General features: G+C 43.2%; 1 protein-coding gene across 2 annotated transcripts in view; it reads left to right on the top strand.

Moving 5' to 3' along the window:
• Positions 1–2,635, top strand: part of Dram1 (DNA damage regulated autophagy modulator 1) — a 37,847-nt gene extending 35,212 nt beyond the window's left edge. The window contains exon 8 of one of the 2 annotated variants that reach the window (XR_016534617.1): positions 2,351–2,635. The gene's annotated coding sequence lies outside the window, so the exon portion shown is untranslated. Of the gene's footprint in view, positions 1–1,702; positions 1,859–2,350 lie in introns of those variants that run through there. The other variant, XR_016534619.1, reaches the window with a different exon arrangement.
• The last annotated feature ends 17,589 nt before the right edge of the window (positions 2,636–20,224 follow it).

Below are 20,224 nucleotides of genomic sequence, written 5' to 3' on the forward strand. Positions count from 1 at the left end.
GTCCTTGTTGATCCATCTTCCACGTCACACAATTACATTTATCACAGTCTTAGAATTCTTCAGTGGCTGCCCATCGCTTCACGATCATTTTCAAATTCCTTAACATGGCTTCTGGCGCTCTTTTCAGGTTGGATTCCTTTCTAATCCTCCCAGTCTGTGAGCCCATTTATCTATTAACTTGTTCCACTCTAAGATCTGGGGATGTAACAAGATGGGTTTCAGCCCTCAAGGTATTTTTTACATGAAGTAGAGAAGCAGCTGAGGAAATGCTGTAGTAAACATTGCCACAATGAGCTATGCATTCTGTGACTCAAGTTGGGGTCTGGGGACCAATCCCTCCCAGATCACCTGAGAACACAGTCGTAATCATAGGGTCCTGAACCAGACTTACCAAATCTGCCAGGTAAAGCCAACTCAGGCAGGGAAGTCTATGAGACTCTTTATATCCCATTCACCACCAAAAAGCTAGCAGTAGAGTTGTGGCTCAAATGGTAGAGTGCTAGCCTAGAATACTAGCATAATAAGCTCAAGGACAATGTCTGGGCCCTAGGTTCAAGCCTCAGGACCATCACACACATGTACCAAAAACTCTGAAAAATCTATAGTAATGATGGCTGTACAACATTTCAAATGCTACTGGTTAATGGCTAAAGTGTTATATTTTATTATAGACATCTTACCATCATTTTTCCCTAATATTTTGAGATCTTTATAAAGTCAAAAAAGAACTGATTTTTCAGTTTGCATTTTGCCTACTTCCTTGCCCCAAACAAATCAGGTAACTTTCTGCAGCCTCACAGCCCTCATGAGACAAGTGATGTCACTTGTCTCAATGACAAATCCTGAGGATTTCCTGAGGCAGTGCTGGGAAAGCATCTAGGAGCTTGGTGGGTGATCCCAGTGTCCAGAAAAGTCCTGAAAAGAAAAGAACACAAGCTCTTTACCCCACCATCTGTCTAGCTGCCTTTCCCTTTTGTTTGTGATCTGTGCTATCATTTCCACTTCCAAGACCTACTACTGAAATTTCCTTGAAACCATTTGCCAATAGCCATCATTATGCCAAAGGCTTTGAAACTCTCATGATTCTCTTCTTTAGATACAGTTGCTCATTTCTCAAGATGCATCACCTTGAATTCAGAGCCTTTGGGTTTTTTTCTCTCTTTGCTTTCCTCCTTTCTCCACTTGTAAGTTAAAGCTTCCCAAACCATTTCCTTGCATCCCTAGGTTTGTCTCTCAGAAAGAGCAGTCTTATTGGGTGCTGAGGCTCACACCCTAGCAACTCAGGAGGCTGCAATCGGGGGATTATGGTTTAAAGCCAACACAGGAAGCAAAGTCCATGAAACTCTTAACCTCCCATTGCCCAGCAAATGGCTGGAAGCAGAGCTTTGGCTTAAATGGTAGAACACCAGTTTTGAGCAACAAAGCTAAGGGAGAGAACCCTGGCCATGAGTTCAAGTTCCACTACACACTCACACACACACACACACACACACACACACACACACACACACAGCAGCAGCAGCAGCAGCAGCAGCAGCAGCAGCAGCAGCAGCAGTAGTCTTAGCTAAGAGACAGACATGAGTTTATATCTTTACTTGGGCAGTTTTCTCCAACTGAACCTTATTCCACTGGTGAGTTGGGAGATGATAATAACAGCACGCCAAGAAGTAACACATCCCTGCTGTACGATTTTGTTTTATAGCGTTTACCTGTAAGAACACGGTATGATCTCGACCTCATTGAGAACTCCACAGATGGAAGGACTCAGGGGATGGTTGCATGGGGCTAAGTTGGAAATATCACAAAGCAGCCTGGTGCAATAAAGTTTGGATTTACCAGAAGGCAAATTGATGATCCCCAGGACTTTCCAGGAGGCCTGGACAGGCAAGAGAGAGGTGACAGATAGAATCTGACATTAGGAATTAAGCAGCAGATTTCCTGAGGTGACACTAATGTGTGAGCAAGCCCCCAAAAGGGTGTTATTCACAGTTCTAGGATGGGCTATGGAATGACCCCAGAGGAAACCACAAAGGATTTCATCCCCCAACAGCTGGAATTTAGTCACTGGGCAAGAAACAACACAATTGGGAACCTGTTAGAATGTGCACCATTTATTATAGTCATGACAGAGTTCTCATTACAAGATAAGGTCTTGGGGCACTCTTTCCCATTCCTGTTAGTCAGCAAGCATGGCTCACATGTTGAAACCCGAAACTCCTTGGGTGAAAAATCCCTCTGCAGACCATACCAGATGTTACTTGTGAGGCTTCCCCAAGCCCAGAAAGATGAGTTAATCCTTGACGGAAATTATTTTGAACTTGCATCCAACTCAGTGGCTTTGATCCAACAGGCGATGGCAATTAAAAACAAGACTATCAGCAGAGCTGTGGGTGGTAGTCCTGTCTCTGAACAAGGAACAGGCCACTGGCAGAGGGCTGCATTCCACAACGCCTTCAGATGCTCAGGGCCTCCACTCAGTGTGATGATGTGAAAGTACTACACTTGAGCACATGCCGTCATAAACAAAATTCTCACCCTCCAAAGATCCGACAAAAATATTGCCCTCTCTAGATGCTTCTCCTGAGTGTTTGCAGCTGGAACCTTCGGTCTTCACACACAGCACCCGACTTGCCATCTGATCATTTGCCAAGTATGTATTTTTCCCCCACCATAGGGTAAACTAAAGGTCCTACACGAAGTAGATTTTCTACTTCTTGATATCTCTGAATGGCGAGCCCTCTGAGAGGCATAGAGTTCAAGGAAAACATCAGTCATTCCTAGGGAAATACCTCACAACTAGCTGACATTCAGCAAGTAAAAGTTTACTAAAGAAATCACAGCTATTAGCCAGGCATGGTGGCTCACGCCTGTAATCCTAGCTACTCAGGAGGCTGAGATCTGAGGATCGTGGTACAAAGTCAGCCCAGGCAGTAAAGACCATGAGACTCTTATCTCCAATTAATCACTAGAAAACTTGAAGTGGTGCTGTGGCTCAAGGAGTAGGGCAGTAGCCTTGAGCCAAAGAGCTCAGAGACAGTGTCCAGGCCTGGAGTTCAAGCCCCACAACTGACAAAAAAAAAAGAAATCACAAATATTTGTTGGTACCTAAGTCAGATTGGCTTAAGAATGATAAGGAAAGGCCCAGATGCTTGTAATTCTAATTAGGAGACTGAGATGGAGAGGACAGTGGTCTGAGGCCCACCTATGCAGAAATGTTTGTATGATCCTTCCAGGGACCAGTGGTACAAGCCAGTCATCCTAGGAAGCCTAGGTATGTGCCCAGGCAGGAAAAAAGCTATGCTAGAAGCATGGCTTAATTGTACAGTGCCTGCCTAGAGAGCAGTAGGACCTGAATTCAATCTTCAATAGTGCCAAAGATAAATCAAGGAGGGAAGGTGGGTAGGGAGGGAGGGAAGGAAAGGAAAGGATGCAACAGGCATTTCTTATTTGTTCATATTTCATTCCCCATTATCTAGAAGTTTTTCTTTCCTGGGCACCATCATTATTCTTCCCAGAGAAATTGCCATGTAATTTCATGACTCTCTGGACTTTACCTTACTCAGATTCCTTTAGCTAGTCCTTTCCTGGGATAATTTGTCTTGGAACTAGAGAGGATGTTTATTGTCTCTGTACGGTATGAGTTATTTAGGTTGGTAAATTTAGGAGCTGTTGTTGCCTTATGGTTTTCATCACATGAGCTCTGTTTAGCACCAACAATGGAGCTAATGGACAGTAGTGAGTGGAGCCCCAGAGACGCAGAAGAATGGTGTTCAAATCCATGCTTCCAGTTCTCAAGTTCCAGGCACATTCCTGTCTGGATTTCAAAGCAATCAGGTTGTCCTGTATAGTCTCCCTCCTCCTTTAGCTTAAATGAATTTGTTAGGTCTCTGTTGATTGTAAACCATTGCAAATCCTAACAAACACTGAAGTGCCTGCTTCATGGGAGACAATAAGAAAAAAAAAGAGTATAATGGGCATTGGTGGCTTGTGCCTGTAATCCTAGCTACTCAGAAGGCTGAGATCTGAGAATTGTATTTTGATGCCAGCCTTGATAGAAATGTCTGTGAGAATCTTCTACACACACACACACACACACACACACACACACACACACACACACACACACGAGTGTATGAACATTATGCCAAGATATGAAGTTTTACAAACTTCCCATTAGGTAGGAAAACTCTCTCTCTCTCTCTCTCTCTCTCTCTCTCTCTCTCTCTCTCTCTCTCTCTCTCTCTCTCTCCCTCCCTCCTTCCCTCCCTCTCTCTCTCTCTCTCATTTATTATTGCCAGTGCTGGGGCTTGAACTCGGGGCCTGGACATTGTTCTTGAGCACTTTTGTTTAAGGCTAGTGCTCTGCAACTTGAGCCACAGCACCATTTCTGGCTTTTTCTGTGTATGTGGTACCAAGGAATCAAACCCAGAGCTTGGTGCATACTAGGCAAGCACTCTACCACCAGGCCACACTCCAGGCCCAGAAGTACCTCTCTGATATCTCTCCCCAGAGAGAGTTGAATATTGACTATAGAATAGACATATAATGTGCTTGCACGTTCCAGTTTCTGATAGGTGTTTTTCATTTTCAGCAGCGTTTCTGTGTATGCATTTGTTGTGAAGCTCAGAAACCTGGGGCTGCAATGCCCTCTATGCATCATGGGAAATGATCACAAATAGTGTCTAAGAGTACACAAAGCAGGATGGGTTCTGGACATCAGCCTGGCCCAAACAGAAGTGTTGTGCTTCAACGGCAAGGATGATGGGAAAAAAGCTTTGACTAGCTCCCTGGTGGAGAAGACAGTCCAGTAGCTGAACGGTGTCCATACTTCCTCATCCTGAAATCCAGGCACGTGGCCCAGCGCATATGGAGAGCTTAAGGGAAGAGTGGGGCAGCTTATTTGACACTGGGAGACCAGCTTAGGTGCCTGGCTACCACATTCATGGAATATCAAATCCTTCTCGAGACAGACCATTTTACTTAGTACCACCCAAGTGGTTGGTTGGTTCTATCCTTGCACAATTACTGATTCTTACCAGATATTACTTGCATTTCCTGTGTATCCCTTCCCTGTTTGTTTTATTGTTTCCCACTTATATTCTACTCATTCTGCATACCTACCTACACCCCCCTCCTTTTTTTCCACAGCACCACTTCCGGCTTTTTTCTATGTATGTGGTACTGAGGAATTGAACCGGGTCTTTCATGCTAGGCAAGTACTCTACCAGCACTAGCCTACATCCTTTAGAAGATCCATGTTCTAGCTGACTACTTCAGCATTCTAGAAATGAATGGCATATACCACATCACCAACTAGTGACACCCCACACTCCTAACTGATGGTAGTTGTTACTAATTCTCCTTCTCCTCTTCCTCCTCCTCCTCCTTTTCCTCCTAAGAGTTGGCTACATGCCTTTCCCAGTATCCTTGGCTAAAGGCAATGCCTTTCCATTTCCTGTTCCACAAACATAGATACTGAAATACTAAGGGTCACGTCTGTGTGTGGTGGCCGTGGGTCAGACTACAAAGAAGTTGCCTGCCAAGTGGCTTCCTACTGCCCAGTCACTGGCACCTCCTGGGACTCAGTTTCCAAACCTGAATGCTGATTCATTTGGACTCGACATTCCCCAAGTATGTTCCTAGGTATGTTTTCCTTACGAGAAATTCATATGAAGATGGGCACCAGTGGCACATGCCACTAGGCCTAGCGACTCAGGAGGCTGAGATCTGAAGATTGCAGTTTGAAGCCAGCTTGGGCAGGAAAGTCTGTAAAACTCTTATCTCCAATTACCCACCAGAAAACTGGAAGTGGTGCTATGGCTGGAAGTGTTAGAGAGCTAGCCTTGAGTGAAAGAGCTCAGGGACACCACCCAGGTCCTGAGTTCAAGCCCCAGGGCCACCACCACTACCAACAACAAAAACAACAAAAAGTTGTTGGAAAGTTCTGTTACATGTGCTTAGGAAGTTTCATTTCTCCTGAGCACGGTCCCTGGATTTTCTCAAGGCCAGGGCTCTACCATTTGAGCCACAGCACCACTTTGGCTTTTTGCTACGTATGTGGGACCGAGGAATCGAACCCGGGTCTTCGTGCATGCTAGGCAAGCACTCTACCACTAGGCCAAACTCCCGGCCCAAGAGCTCTGTATTTAATATTTACTTAATGATCATGTATCTAGCCTTCCCTTCAGTGCTCATTTACCCAGCATTCCCTAACTCTAGTTTTACATGACAATGGCCATAACAAATTCTACATTTAGTTAAAGTAATATTGGCTGAATATTTTCTGAGAACAACTTCTTGACACTTAACTGCGAATTCCCTCTCAGGAAAATCAAAGGTATAACCACAATCTTGAAGTTTTGAAAAACAAACCATAAGGTTCATAGGAATCCAAGTTTAGTAGTTTATGGAGCACAGTTTTCTGAATGGACAATAGGGGGCTCTAGGGGACTGTAATAATGGCTACTCCTTTACAGACTTGGCCAGAAAGGACAAACTCAAGTTAGAGCCAACCACTGACTTGAGCAATTCCTTTTCCAGCTGAATGGAAAGCTACTGAGAAGAAACGGCTTTTCTTTCTCAGTTTCTATCTCCTTTGGAGAAAAAAGAAGTGGAGGGATAAAAATCAGGTTAGCAAATATCTTTTACACTTATCTTTAGAGACAGAAAAATCACATAAAGCAATCCTTTGCCAAGGGCGGTGGTGATAATTCATTCCTGCAATTCCAGCACCAAGGATATTGAAGCATTAGGATCGGGGGTTCAAAGCCAGCTTGAGATACATAGTGAGACCTTATATCAACAACAGCAATAACCTTTTTCAACTGTTCACTGGTTTGGTATTCAATAACAGCAACTTGGCTTTTAAAGTCTTTTTTTTTTCTTTCTTAAAGTATAAAGAAGATTCAGGAGACATCTGTGGATTCCTACAGAGAATAAGATGGTCTCTAGAGGGCCCTTAGAAATTCTGTACATTGTGGGCACAGAGAAGCTTTGAATTGGGAGAATCTTCAGCAGTCATCTAATTCTTTTCTTTCATCAAAAGAGGACTTGTGGGGCCTCAAGTGAGGCAACGGTATGAGCCCAACCCGGCGTCTGAGCTGCTAGCCACTTGTTTTCTGTTGTCCCACACTTACAGACCTGGCCCCCACCCCTAGATGTGAGGTGCTTTTTTCTGTAGCAAGTGACCCTCACATCCCACCAAGTCTACTGCTTTCCTGAGCTTGTTCTGGCACTCTCTTTTCTCAGTGAGACTAGTAGAAAAAAAAAAAAAAGACAATGCACAGGACAGAGAGGGACCGACAAGTGGAGCCCGGGGTCTTGTCTGATTTCTATGCCTCACTTTTGAAGGCAGTGCTGGGAAGAGCTTGGATGCCACACAAGCAGCAGTTTCGAGTCTTGGAAAGTTCTTAGTGCTGCAGAATTCCAGGAAGTGCTGAGTCACAGAGTCACGAAGTAGGAACAGCTTCGTCAGAAAATGATGAGGTGAATATGTGTTGAACACCTCCCATATGATTGGATCTCTTTTACTTCCCCCTCCCAGTCATTCTTAGTGGTGGATGAATGCGGGTGAGGAAACTGGGCCCATGTCACAGAACTAGAAAGCGAGGACTTGAACTCAAAAGACTGTGCTTAGTGAGTCAACTACTGCTGAGAACCATTATCCCCCCTTCCCTGTGTTTCGGGTGTGTGTGTGTGTGTCTGTTGGTACCAGAACTTGAACTCAGGGCTATGGACTCTCCACTTTGTCACTCAAGGCTAGAGCTCTATTACTTGAGCCCTACTTTCACTTAAAGCCTTTTGGTGGTTAATTGGAGATAAGGAACTCACAGACATTTTTGCCCAGGCTGGCTTTGAACCTTGATCCTCTGATCTCAGACTCCTAAGTAGCTAGGATTCTACAACCCAGTCAAGCCCCACACTCCATTTTTCATTCCCACTGCCTGTTCCTCCCTGGAGGGAGCTTAGTTCCTATTTCCTTCATGTGAAAGGTCTCCCTTTGAAGAGAGCAGTTCCTCTTAGCATCTCACAAATCTCCTCTACCCCCCCAGGTACCCTGGAAATCTGGGGTCCTGCCTTCAGGGGACATGGAAAATGGCCGAAACCTTTCTGACATCAGTAGCTTCCCGGTCCAGCTTCCAAGCTGCTTCTGTTAAAAGAATTGCCAATTCAAAACACATGGGCTGTCTTCAAACCTGGCCCGACCCTAGCCACTGCCGTTCTCCAAGCCTCTCTCTGGGGAAGCTCAACTACCACAAAGAATCAGCAATGAGATCTGGAGGGCAATCAAGATGGAAGAAGCTCTACCTCCGCAGGCCTCCCAAGCCCAGCCCTTCTTAGATCCCCCTTCTTTACAACGTGTATTCTAAAGCAGACATCTTGAATCAACAAAATAATATTCCCATCTGAGCTCAGGCAGGGATGAAAAAAATGTCTTATGTGGAGATTGGAGATGTATATAAATATCTTTGTACACATGTACATATATGGCATCATGAAGAAATGTGTTTATTCACACTGATTATGGGGCAAGAAGGCTGGGAGCTGCCATCAGTATTCTGTGACCATTAAAATTCTATTGCTAAAAGAAGGGGAGTGTTAAGCCGGGCATAGGAGTACACGCCTGTAATGCCAATACTTGGCAACCTGAGGCAGCCTGATTTATTCCAAATTATTTGGACTCCTAATTGAAGGAGAGAAGAGATAACCAGATGTTTGGTGATTGTGTGAAGAAGTATTAGGGGGATTGACTGCATTTCTTTTCTTTTGGTGTTCAAGAAATATTTGAAAGAATGAATGAAGAGCGCTGGGAATGTAGCCGAGTGGTAGAGTGCTTGCCTGGCATACGTGAAGCCCTGGGTTCGATTCCTCAATACCACATACACAGAAAAAGTTGGAAGTGGCACTGTGGCTCAAGTGGTAAAGCACTAGCCTTGAACACAGAGAGGTTCAGGGGCAGCGCCCAAGTTCAAGCCCCAAGACTGGTTAGAAAAAAAAAAAGAATGAATGAATAAAGATAACCAGACAACTACTAGGTTCTGCTCCCTCTGGTACCATGGAACAACTCTAAAATGAGCCCACACTTCTATAAGCTTAGCTCACCTAGGATGGGAGACAGGTATGGTTAAAAATGAAAACCTTCATTTGACAGCAACAGACATATCCTCTTGTATGAATGTGAGGAGACAAGAAGATACATCGTTTCTTGAAACACAACTCTTTCTTTTTGTTTGTTTTGCCAGTCCTGGGGCTTGAACTCAGAGCCTGAGCACTGTCCTTGGGCTTTCTCAAGGCCAGAGCTCTCCCATTTGAGCCACCGCACCACTTCCGGCTTTTTCTATGTATGTGGCACTGAGGAATCAAACCTGGGCCTTTGTGCATGCTAGGCAAACACTCTACCACTAGGCCAAACTCCTCACCCCATATAACTCTTTCTTTAAAGGGGCTGAACCAGAAATTACATGACCAGGTTATGCAGATCACAGGCTCTTAGCTATTCCCCCCTCCCCCTCGCCTTGGTGCTGGGACTCACTGTTCATGTGGTGGGTAGAATGATCTGAGCTCAGAGCGTTATGGCAAGGTCTGGTAGCACAGTCAGCCTCATCTATAGACGTGAGTCTGATCACTCGACACTAATGTTATAGAAAAGTTCCACTGTGCTCCATCGATGATTAGTTCCTATGGAAGTGCCAAACTGGATTGGCAGAGAGGAACATACATTGCCTTTGAATGTTTACTTGACCAGCGAGCACACATCTGCTTTCGTTAAGGGGGAGGAGGTCAATCAGAGAGCTCTGGGGAGCAGTCTTTCTTGTGCTCGTCCATGGAATCCTCTCCCAGCCTGCGAAGTTTCATCACCCTGAAGGCTGCAGAGCAAGTCGTCCATTACACAGTACCTTGCCAAGGCCAGAGGCTTTCTGCGCTCTTCTAGTCTAAAAAGCTCTATTCTTCGTGGCACATGTTTGAACCCTAAGGAGAAATGAGTTTCTGGTGGAATATGTATACTAAAAAGACTGCAAGAGCTGGGCATGGTGGCTCACGCCTATAATCCTAGCTACTAAGGAGGCTGAGATCTGAGGATCTGAGATCTGGGCTCAAAGCCAGCCCAGGCAGAAAAGTACATGAGACTCCTATCTTCAATAAACTACTCAGATAAAGCCAGAAATGGGTGCTAGGCATGAACAAAAACCTGGGACAGCTCCCAGATCCTAAGTTCAAGCCCCAGGACCCACACATATATACACACAGGCCCTGAGTTCAAGCCCCCCTTCAAAAAAAATAAAGACCTGAGCCTTCACCTGACTACTTTCCTCAGAGATTCCTTCCTTCCTTCCTTCCTTCCTTCCTTCCTTCCTTCCTTCCTTCCTTCCTTCCTTCCTTCCTCTCTCCCTCCCCTGCCCCCCCTCCCTCCCTTCCTCCCTCCCTCCCAACCTGTGGTTTGAACTAAAGGCCTGGACATTGTCCTTGGACTTTCTCAAGACTAACACTCTACCACTTGAGCCACCACACCACCACACTTCTGGCATTTGGCATTTTCTGTGTATGTGATACCAAGGAATCGAACCCAGGGCAGGGCTTCATGTATGTTAGGCAAGAACTCTATCACTAGGCCACACTCCCAGCCCAGGGGTCTCATTCTTTAACCTGCTCTTTTGCCCACCTGCCCAGCTCCAGCATGCTGGTGGAGGGGTGTGCATCGTCCCTGACCACCTGACCTGTGTCACATAGTAGGAATGTTATTGCCAGTCAATGAGCTTTGTCTTTGTCATGAAAGGAGCATTAAAGACCGGATTCTACACTTCATTGGGAAAAGCTTTTGTGCCTGGGTTTCTGGCTATGCTCACTAGCCCGTGGGGGTGAGAAAAGGAAGTGGCATTGTGGCTCAAGTGGTAGAGCAGTAGCCTTGAGTTGAAGAGCTCAAGGACAGCACCCAGGCCCAGAGTGCAAGCCCCACGACCAACCAAAAACAAAATGAAAAAAATGTTAATATTTGAAAACAAAATTTTTTTTTGGTCTGTTGCTTGGTTTCAAACCCAGTATTTTGCAGTGCTAGACAAGTACTCGATCACTGAGTCTCAACCCCAAATTTATCTTAAGCTCAAAAGTATGATGAATCATGCATGCTTACTGCTTCCAAACTTGATTTCTTAAAACTTGGGCATTTGCACCATACTTCTTTCTAAACAGTTAAAATATCTACAACCTTCAAGTATCTGCTTAGGAGAAATATTCTGGAATACACATGACCTCTAGCTCTCCTAGCCTTCTCTCCTTGTCTTCCAGACCCTACATACCACACTTAAACTTTCCAAAATTATTACTCTGCCAAGTACAGAGAACTCGAGGTCTGCCTCTCATCTTTCCAGGATGCTGACAGAAAGGGATATTGGGCCAGCAACAGGTGATTAAGGATTTGAGCCCAAAGGGGACTCATTAAATCCAGTGGTATATATATATATATATATATATATATATATGTATGTATATATGTATATGTATATCAGTAAGGGATGTGTGTGAGCCTCTGATTCTAAGTCAAGACTATAGGAAAGAAGTGAAGTTTTCACTTCATGAAGTTTCCTTGGTCAAGAGGACAGAATTTCTCACTGTCACCTATCTCCGAGAGGGAAAGAGAACTGAATATGGAGCTTCCTGTAGTTTGGTCATAGGAGGCACACAACAGAATTGCTTGAAGCTCCATATTTCTATACTCATTTAACTGAGTATAGAGGTGAAAAGAAAACATTCATCATACATAGTATATTGCATGAGTCCCAATCATTTGCAGTGTTGGAAGAAATGCAATCTCACTCTGCAAAGAAATTAAAATTTGCTGAAAAGTTTCCTGGTGGACTAACAAAGATGTTTTTAAAGACCTAGACTTGATCATGATTAGTGAGCATGCAGTAACATGGTCATGGGATGTAGTTGTTTTCTCGTTATATGTAGAATATAAATGGGTGAGTGTAAGTATGCTTCTGTATTCATTGATGTTTGAGAAGTACTAAGATACTGAGATTTTGATTTGGTAATTCCTCTTCTACTGTCTATTATAATAGTGGAAGTTTCTATTATGAAAGAAGCAGAAACTTGGATAAAAATGTATACACACAGATGTTTGCAGAAGTGTTATTTATAGTTGTAATAAAAAATGATGTTCCACATTTGGTAACAATATGATTCTTACAGTAAGAAAATGGCTAAGCAAATAATTGCACATCCATAAGATTTAAGATGGATGTAATTATTGAGGCTCTTCAAAAACATCATGGCTCCCTCCCCAAAATCAGAGCTAAACATGTGTGCGAGTCAACTCTTACTGTATAACAACTCCCAAATTCAGTGACTTCAAACTGTCTCACAGTGTCTAGATTGCCTGGATGGAACCTTTGGTGTACACTGGTTCAATTAGAATAGGATGGTTATGAATGGCTGCATCTGTCCCTCAGTTAATGAGTGGATCAACAAGATGTGGTGTTTGTACACAACAGAATTCTATGCTGCTGTCAGAAAGAACGACATTGCCCCATTTGTAAGGAAATGGAAAGACTTAGAAAAAATCATATTAAGTGAAGTAAGCCAGACTCAAAGGAACATAGGCCCAAGAGTCTCCCTCATTTGTTATAATCAGTAGAAACCTTGGGGTCTCCTAGCAGAGGTTTACAATAGAACAAAATCTAGAGACATTATGCCAAATAGTATGACACTAAATGTAAGGACCTCCAGGAGAAGGAAACAAAAGCCATATAATGAATGACTGTTGTTCTTAATGTACTATGTTATCTCTCATCTCTTTTGCCATCCCTTGGTTATCTCATATTGTTACAATATTTCACCTTGTTATCTGACATATTTTATATGTGCTTAATTGGTTATTTGAAATTGGATAGGGAAGGGGGAAATCAAGATAAGCGGGGGGATGGTGAGAGGGAAATGGGGACCATGTCATAAGAAAGGGTATCAATGTTTGTGAAGTTATGCATCTTCTATCTGGTGAATATAATATAAACCTTCTACTAATCCCAATAAAAAAATTTAAAAAAGAATGGCTACATTTGTATTATCAGACACAGCTCCACCTCTCCATCCATATGGTTTTTCATCCTCCTTTATCAGTCTTAGGTTGTATGACAGTGACAAGAGGGAAAAATGTCCATGAACTCTGCATCTATTAAATTTTCTAAGGTCTCCTTAACCAAGATAAGTCATGTGACAAGGGGTGGAAGAATAGATGAAGCTTCTTCATTAGAGGAACCCATAATAGTCTAGTCATCACCAACAGCATACCACGTGACCTTTGGTGGTCAATGTAAAAGCTTTGGGGGCAGAAGCTTTAAGAGCAATATGTGATTTTCCGTGTCTCTTACACAAACCCCAAATATATTTGACTCTGTTCCACAGAAATCTAGATGGACAGATCTACATAGAACATGTAGACTGAGTAAGAAAACAACTATCTGTTGGGTGTAGTTATACTACCAAGCTGGTAATTTTATTTTTGTCAGTCAAGGGTTTGAACTTAGGGCCTGGGTGCTATTCCTGAGCTGTTTTGCACAAAGCTAGCTGTCTACCACTTTAAGCCACAGGTCCGCTTCCAGTATCCTGGTGGTTAATTGGAGATAACAATCTCATGGACTTTCCTGCCTAAGCTGGCTTTGAACTATGATCCTCAGATCTCAGCCTCCTGAGTAGTTAGAATTATAGGCATGAGCCACCAGTGCCCAGAGTATAATTTTTTGTTATTGCTATGGAACAAATATTTAACAGAATAAGTACAAAACTATGCAGGTGGCTCTAACATATTTTTTAAATTCATGACTTACATGGGAAAGAATCAAATACATAACTCCATATAAACAAGCAACTATAATTCAGGTGTGTGTGTGTGTGTGTGTGTGTGTGTGTGTGTGTGTGTGTGTTGCATAATCTTAAACTTGTCAAAACAAGCAAACACATACATGCACACATATACTGAAAGGATACAGGTTCAAATGTTGATAGTAGATTTCAGCTAATTTTGGCTTATTTCCTCTGTATATTTTTTCCAATTTTGTAGAAAGTTTATTTTCAAAATAAACTATTATTTTTCCAATTACTCTCTGTTCTTTCCCTATGATTATTCATCTCTACCCAGGGTCATGTGACTTATTCTCTATCCCTTGGGGGAGATTTTATGGTTCCACTTCACTGGATTTAGGTTAGGCCAGGTGATCTTCTTTGGCCAATGAATTGTGAAGCGAAGTTTATTAGGTAACTTGTTTTTGGGCCAGTTCTCTTCCTCTTTTCCTGATATGTCCCACAGGTGTTTCTCTTAGCCTGGGTCTTGGGATGAGATAGAATGAGTACAAGCCCGGGCACTAAGGTCCTTGAGACTCTTATCTCCAGTTAACCTCTAGAAAACTGGAAGTGGCGCTGTGCTTCACAGGTAGGGTGATAATCTTGAGCTTAAGAGCTCAGGGACAATGCCCAGGCCCAGAGGTGGGGCAGTAGGCTTGAACTGAAGAGCTCAAAGACAGTGGTAGGCCCAGGGTTCAATCTCCACAACCTACCAAAAAAAAATTGGTGCAAGCCATGCTGCAAAACTCCAGCCCATCTTGACCTCCATTTGTTTTTGTTTGTTTTGTTTTGCCAGTCCTGGGACTTGAACTCAGGGCCTGGGCACTGTCCCTGAACTTCTTTTACCTCAAAGCTAGCACTCCACCACTTGAGCCACAGAATTACTTCTGGCTTTTTCTGTTTATGTGGTAACCAAGGAATCAAACCCAGGGCTTCATGCATGCTAGGCAAGCACTCTACTACTAGGCCAAACTCCCAGCCCCAACCTCCATTTATCTCAAGACTATGAATAAACCACTGTTATTTAAATATCAGAAAGAATCTCAAAAACTCACTTTCTTACTTTAAAAAAGTACCTAAAATATGGTTTTCATTTACTTATAACCTGTCAAATTCTCAGTGCTACTGATAGAAATTACTAAATTCTTTATCATTATTTTGTCTGTCTGCCTGCCTGTCTGTGTCTCTTTTGTGCATTCTATCTGTGTCTCTTTCACGATGTCTGTCTGTCTATTTGGGTAAATTTCAAGATGGAATACTACAGAATACTGGTTTTTCTGATATAAACCAGTTTCTAGATCTGAGAGTTTCCCAAGGTCTTTTAGAAAGTAGCAATCTATGCCCCCATTTTCTGAAAATGTACCACGAATTGTTCCCTTCTTTAAGCCTGAGGACAGTTAAGAAAGGAGATAATCTCTTCCAATGAATATTCAAGAGAAAGTTTTAGTACTGGCAGAGAGTATGGCATGATTCAGAAGCCATTAACCACCATAGGGTCCTTATTCTGAATTAAAATAAATTTGTTCCATATCCCTAAATGTGGGCCAGGGATACTCTTCAACCACACCCAGAGGGCTGATCACTTACACACACAAGTTTTAGTTCTCCAAAGAAAATACAGCTTTCTAATTTTTCTATGAATTACCTAATCCTCCTAAGGAAAAGAAGGAATATTGTTCTTCATTTGATGAATAACAAGGAAATTAAAATGTGTACATTTCACCATTCCCTCCCTGTTTTTCTACTCCAGCTGGCTCATAGTGCCTGCGTTTGCTTATTATGTTGCTATGACGGTGGGTAGGTGGAATTTGTACGTGTGTGGCGGTCTCATGTGGCTCTCTACATCTTCATGATGTTTGAAGAAATGATTTCCCTATCCACCTGGCTGCTACTCACAGTACTGATACCTTCTGTGGACACTTGTGGCTACATCCTTCTAGATTTTTAAATCTTTAAGCTCAGTCAAGGATCTAGGAGTTTCCATGTTAACTTAGCTCTCTGGGTGACATATTCATTAAAGAAAACATGAGATTTGTTCTGCAAATTTCCACTTTGGTATCTCTTCTGCTGTACTTCCCAGCATCATCATCCTCTTCCCAGACTGCATTGGGTTCTTTTTTTCATATATTTTTATTGTAACTAATAGAAGGGTTACATGATATTTGCCAGATAGATGGTGCATTAATTCCCATACATTGATACCCTTTCACATGTCTTGGTCCCCACTTCCCTCCCCCCCACCCCTACCCCTCCTCTTGTTTTCCCCCGTTCCCTATTCAATTTGCATTGGGTTCTTGCATGCCTTCTAGATAATCTTTACGCCAATCAAAGAAGCCAGAACTGTTTAAAATGACTAAATCCAATATGGCTGTACCAGCCTGATAATGGGAGAATCTATTTATTTTGAAAAATTGTTACAACTGCTGTCCTTGTCCAAAAGAAGAGGAATTTTCTACTCCACTGGAAGGTTGTGACCTAGACTTCTTCTTCTTGGCCTTGGATGCATGCAGATCATGGAAGGAAGTATGGGCAATATACCAAGTGGGCCATATACCAAGGATTAGAAGTAAGGACTCTGTAGGCTCCTCAGACCTGAATGAGGTGTTTTTTTTCTCTCTCTCCTCTCTGAGAGCCTTTCTTAGGTCATGTAGGGAAATATATTTCCCATCTGTTTTTCATTTTACCAGCATAGAATGTGGGAGGCCACATCACATAACATTCCCTTGTCATTCCCAAGATGCTTCTGAATTCCTTTTCTGAGTCTTTTTTGTTTCTCCCATCTTTGGTGCATTTCTTGAACAGCTACCAGCACACGCCATGCTTCTTTCTACATCTGAACCTTTGCCCATGCTGTTTTTCGACCCACAGGGCCCTTTCAACACCCTTTGCTCTTGGGAAACTTCCACTCATCCCCTAAGATACTGCCCAGGGCTCTTCCTTTACAATTCTTACTTCTCTTTTTGGCACTCTGAATGAGACCATTTAGATTTGTCTTCACCATGAGAACAGATGGTCCTCAGAGGCTGGAGTCCCATTTGTAGAGCCCCTGATGTGTGGTGCAGAAAAAGTGTCAAGAATGTGGGAAAGGGGGACAAAAATTAAATAAATGAAAAAGAAAAGAATGTTGGTTAATGAAAATAAACCACCTGGTGCCAGTCTCCACACCTGTAACCCTAGCTACTCAGGAGGCTGAGATCTGAGGATGGTGGTTGGAAGCTAGCCTGGGATTTGTTTCAGTACAAAGAAGAGCACCCAAGCCCTGAGTTCAAGCTTCAGGACTGACAAAATAAAATAAAATTTAAAAAGTAGAAGAACTGTGGGTATGACTTAAGAGATAGGACACTTGCCAAGCAATCACAAGACCTTGAGTTCAAATCCCAGTACCACAAAAAAACCCAACCAAACAAATCATCATATATAATATAAATCAGCAGGCCCCATATCCTTTGAATTTCCTTGGTTATCCCTAGTAGAAGACCCAAGGCCAGAGTCCAAATTATGCCTGTGGTTTTCCTGAAATAGCCACTTCAACCTGGGGAATGGAGGCATCACACTCTTAGTACATGACTGCATCACACTCTTAGTACATGGCTACATCACATTCTCAAGTTCTTTGTATTTGGCTGGTACATACAAATTATACCAGTTATACAAAGAAGAGCTTCTGGGAAGATAACATAAAAAATGAACACTTTACTCTCAGCTTTGTGGGTAGATAGTGTCTTTGAAATAAAATGTATGGTTTCCCCTTCCTTTCCCCTTCAGCCCTGCCTGCACTCTAGTTTTGTTCTGTTTTATTTTCTGCCAGTCTTGGGGCTTGAATTCAAGGTCCAGGTGCTATCCCTGAGCCTCTTTGTGCTTGAGGCCAGCACTCTACCACTTGAGTCACAGCACCACTTCTGGCTTTTTCTGAGTAGTTTATTGGAGATGAAGAGTCTCACAGACTTTCCTGCCTGAGCTGGCTTTGAACTGGAATCCTTAGATCTCAGTTTCCTGAATAACAGACATGAGCTGCTGGTATTCAGCTAGCCCTGTACTCTTGGATAGGACAGAACCAGATCACAGCAGCTGAATCCAGCAGCCATGTTTGCATCACTTGGGGATTTCTTCTCATGTGGAAACATTACTCTTGGGTGTGTCATACACGTAGGATTTTCTGTAACTTTTCATAAACAAGTGAATGTAGTATAGAGTTGCATGCTGTTCCATCCTCCACAGATGAGTTCTATTTTCTTGACTATCTCTGTGGTCCAGGTCATTCAGTCTGCTATAAAAATATACCACTACCTGGGTGGCTTATAGGCAACAGAAACTTGATTCTCACAGGTCTGAAACTTGGAAATCCAAAGTCAAGACCATAGTAGACTCGAGGAAGGAGTTTCTTCCTAATCTATTGCTGGCGTCTTCTCACTCACTATGTTATCCTGTGTGGGGATGGGAAAAGAGATGCTGATCTGGGCCACTTTTAAAAGGGCTCATCATCATCATCATCATCATCATCATTATCATTATTTCCCTCCTGGGGCTTGATTGCAAGCCCTAGGCACTGTCCTGAGCTTCTTTGGCTCCAGGCTAACATTCTACTGCTTGAGCCACAGTACCACTTCCGGCATTTTCTGTTTATGTGGTAGTGAGGAATTGAACCCAGGGCTTCATGCATGCTAGGCAAGCATTTTACAACATGCCACATGCTCAGCCCCAATCCTGTTCTTGAGGCTTCACTCTGCATGGATAACTCACTCCCCAGGGGCTCACAAATATCACCTTGGGGTTAGGATTTCAACATATGAATGGAGCAGGGCAAGCAAGTGGTCAGGCAGGTCATAGCATTCCTGTTCTGGATTTCTTCCTAGTGCAAGTTCTTAGTGTACTACTTGGCAGAGGTGTCTTGTTCACCAGAAGGTAAAAGTGAGGATCCAAGAAACAGTGCAGATTTCTTTATGAAGTTCAAATACAGGTCTATTGGACTCCATAAAGGAAGCCATACCACAGTCCTCAGATCTCAGCCTCCTGAGTAGTTAGGATTACAGGTATGAACCACTGGCACCCGATTCCAAAGCCACTTCTTACATCAGTATCAGTAAGTGCATTTGTCTTTTGATTGTCTTTGATTTTTCTTTTTCATGACCATGAATTCTTCATAGATAGGTACCATGAGTGCCCCACAACTATATGCCAGCTTATCTGCTAGGTCTGTGGCAGCATAAACTCAAACTGGCAACGAGTGGCAGAAAGCAAAGTAAGATTCCCCAGGGACATGTCCATGTGGAATGAAAGCAGAAAGCACAGATAAGTTCTGGTTCCAGTTAGCCAACCAAGAGGAGTGTGCATGGCCAGTCAGGGCTCAACTCCCGGACCCCATGATTCAGGGCCAGGCAACTGCTTTCACGCTGTGCTGCATATTTATAGGAAAAAAAGATGATAGTACCTGTGGCTCCCTGTATAATAGCATTCTGAAGAAAGCCGAGGAAGCAGTTTTCTTAGTAGAGCATCCAGAGATGAGTCTCTGATGTCAGCCTGTTCTTTCCTTGAACTAATAGCTAAGGCAGATTGACTCAGTGAACTTCTTAATAAACTACCAAGAGGGTGATTAGAATTTGTTTCTCTTCTGGCACTATGAAATAAATTGAGTAAATATTGCATGACTAGGACCATTATTAGGAGGAAATTCATATTTTTATTTACATTTATTAGCTTCTCATTTTCTGTGGTAGTCTTTTAGGTATGAGTGGGTTTATGAGATTAAGGGAATTTTGAGACCTGTCTTTTTTTTTTTGTCAGTCATGGGATTAGAACTCTGGGCCTGGGCATTATCCCTGAGCTCTTTAGCTCAAAGATAGGGCCCTACTCCTTGAGCCCATAGTGCCACTTCCGGTTTTCTGGTTGTTGGAGATGAGTCTCTCCGTCTTTTCTTTTTTTTTTTTTAAACTCAGGGCCTGAGTACTGTCCTTGGGCTTTCTCAAGGCAAGAGCTCTGCCACTTGAGCACACCACCATTTTCACTTTTCTCTATGTATATGGTACCAAGGAATCAAAACTTGGTCTTCATGTATGCTATGCAAGCACTCCACCACCAGGCCAAACTCCTGGCCAGTCTTATGGACTTGTTAGTGCCCTGGCTGGCTTTGAACTGCAACCATCAGATCTCAGCCTTCTGAGTAGTTAGGATCACAAGTGAGCCTTGGCGCCAGGCTGGTGCCTGTCTTGGTTACAGGGAAGGGAGTGGTCGGTCAAACAAACCATTAAGGGATTTTTTTTTTTGCCAGTCCTGGGCTTGAGCTCAGAGTCTGAGCACTGTTCTTGGACTTTCTCAAGGCTGGAGCTCTACCACTGGAGCCTCAGCACCACTTCCGGCTTTTTTCTATGTATGTGGTAACAAGGAATCGAAC

The sequence above is a fragment of the Megascapheus bottae genome, chromosome 2 (genome assembly GCF_031878675.1).
Source record: "Megascapheus bottae isolate mThoBot1 chromosome 2, mThoBot2.hap1, whole genome shotgun sequence".
Taxonomy (NCBI): domain Eukaryota; kingdom Metazoa; phylum Chordata; class Mammalia; order Rodentia; family Geomyidae; genus Megascapheus; species Megascapheus bottae.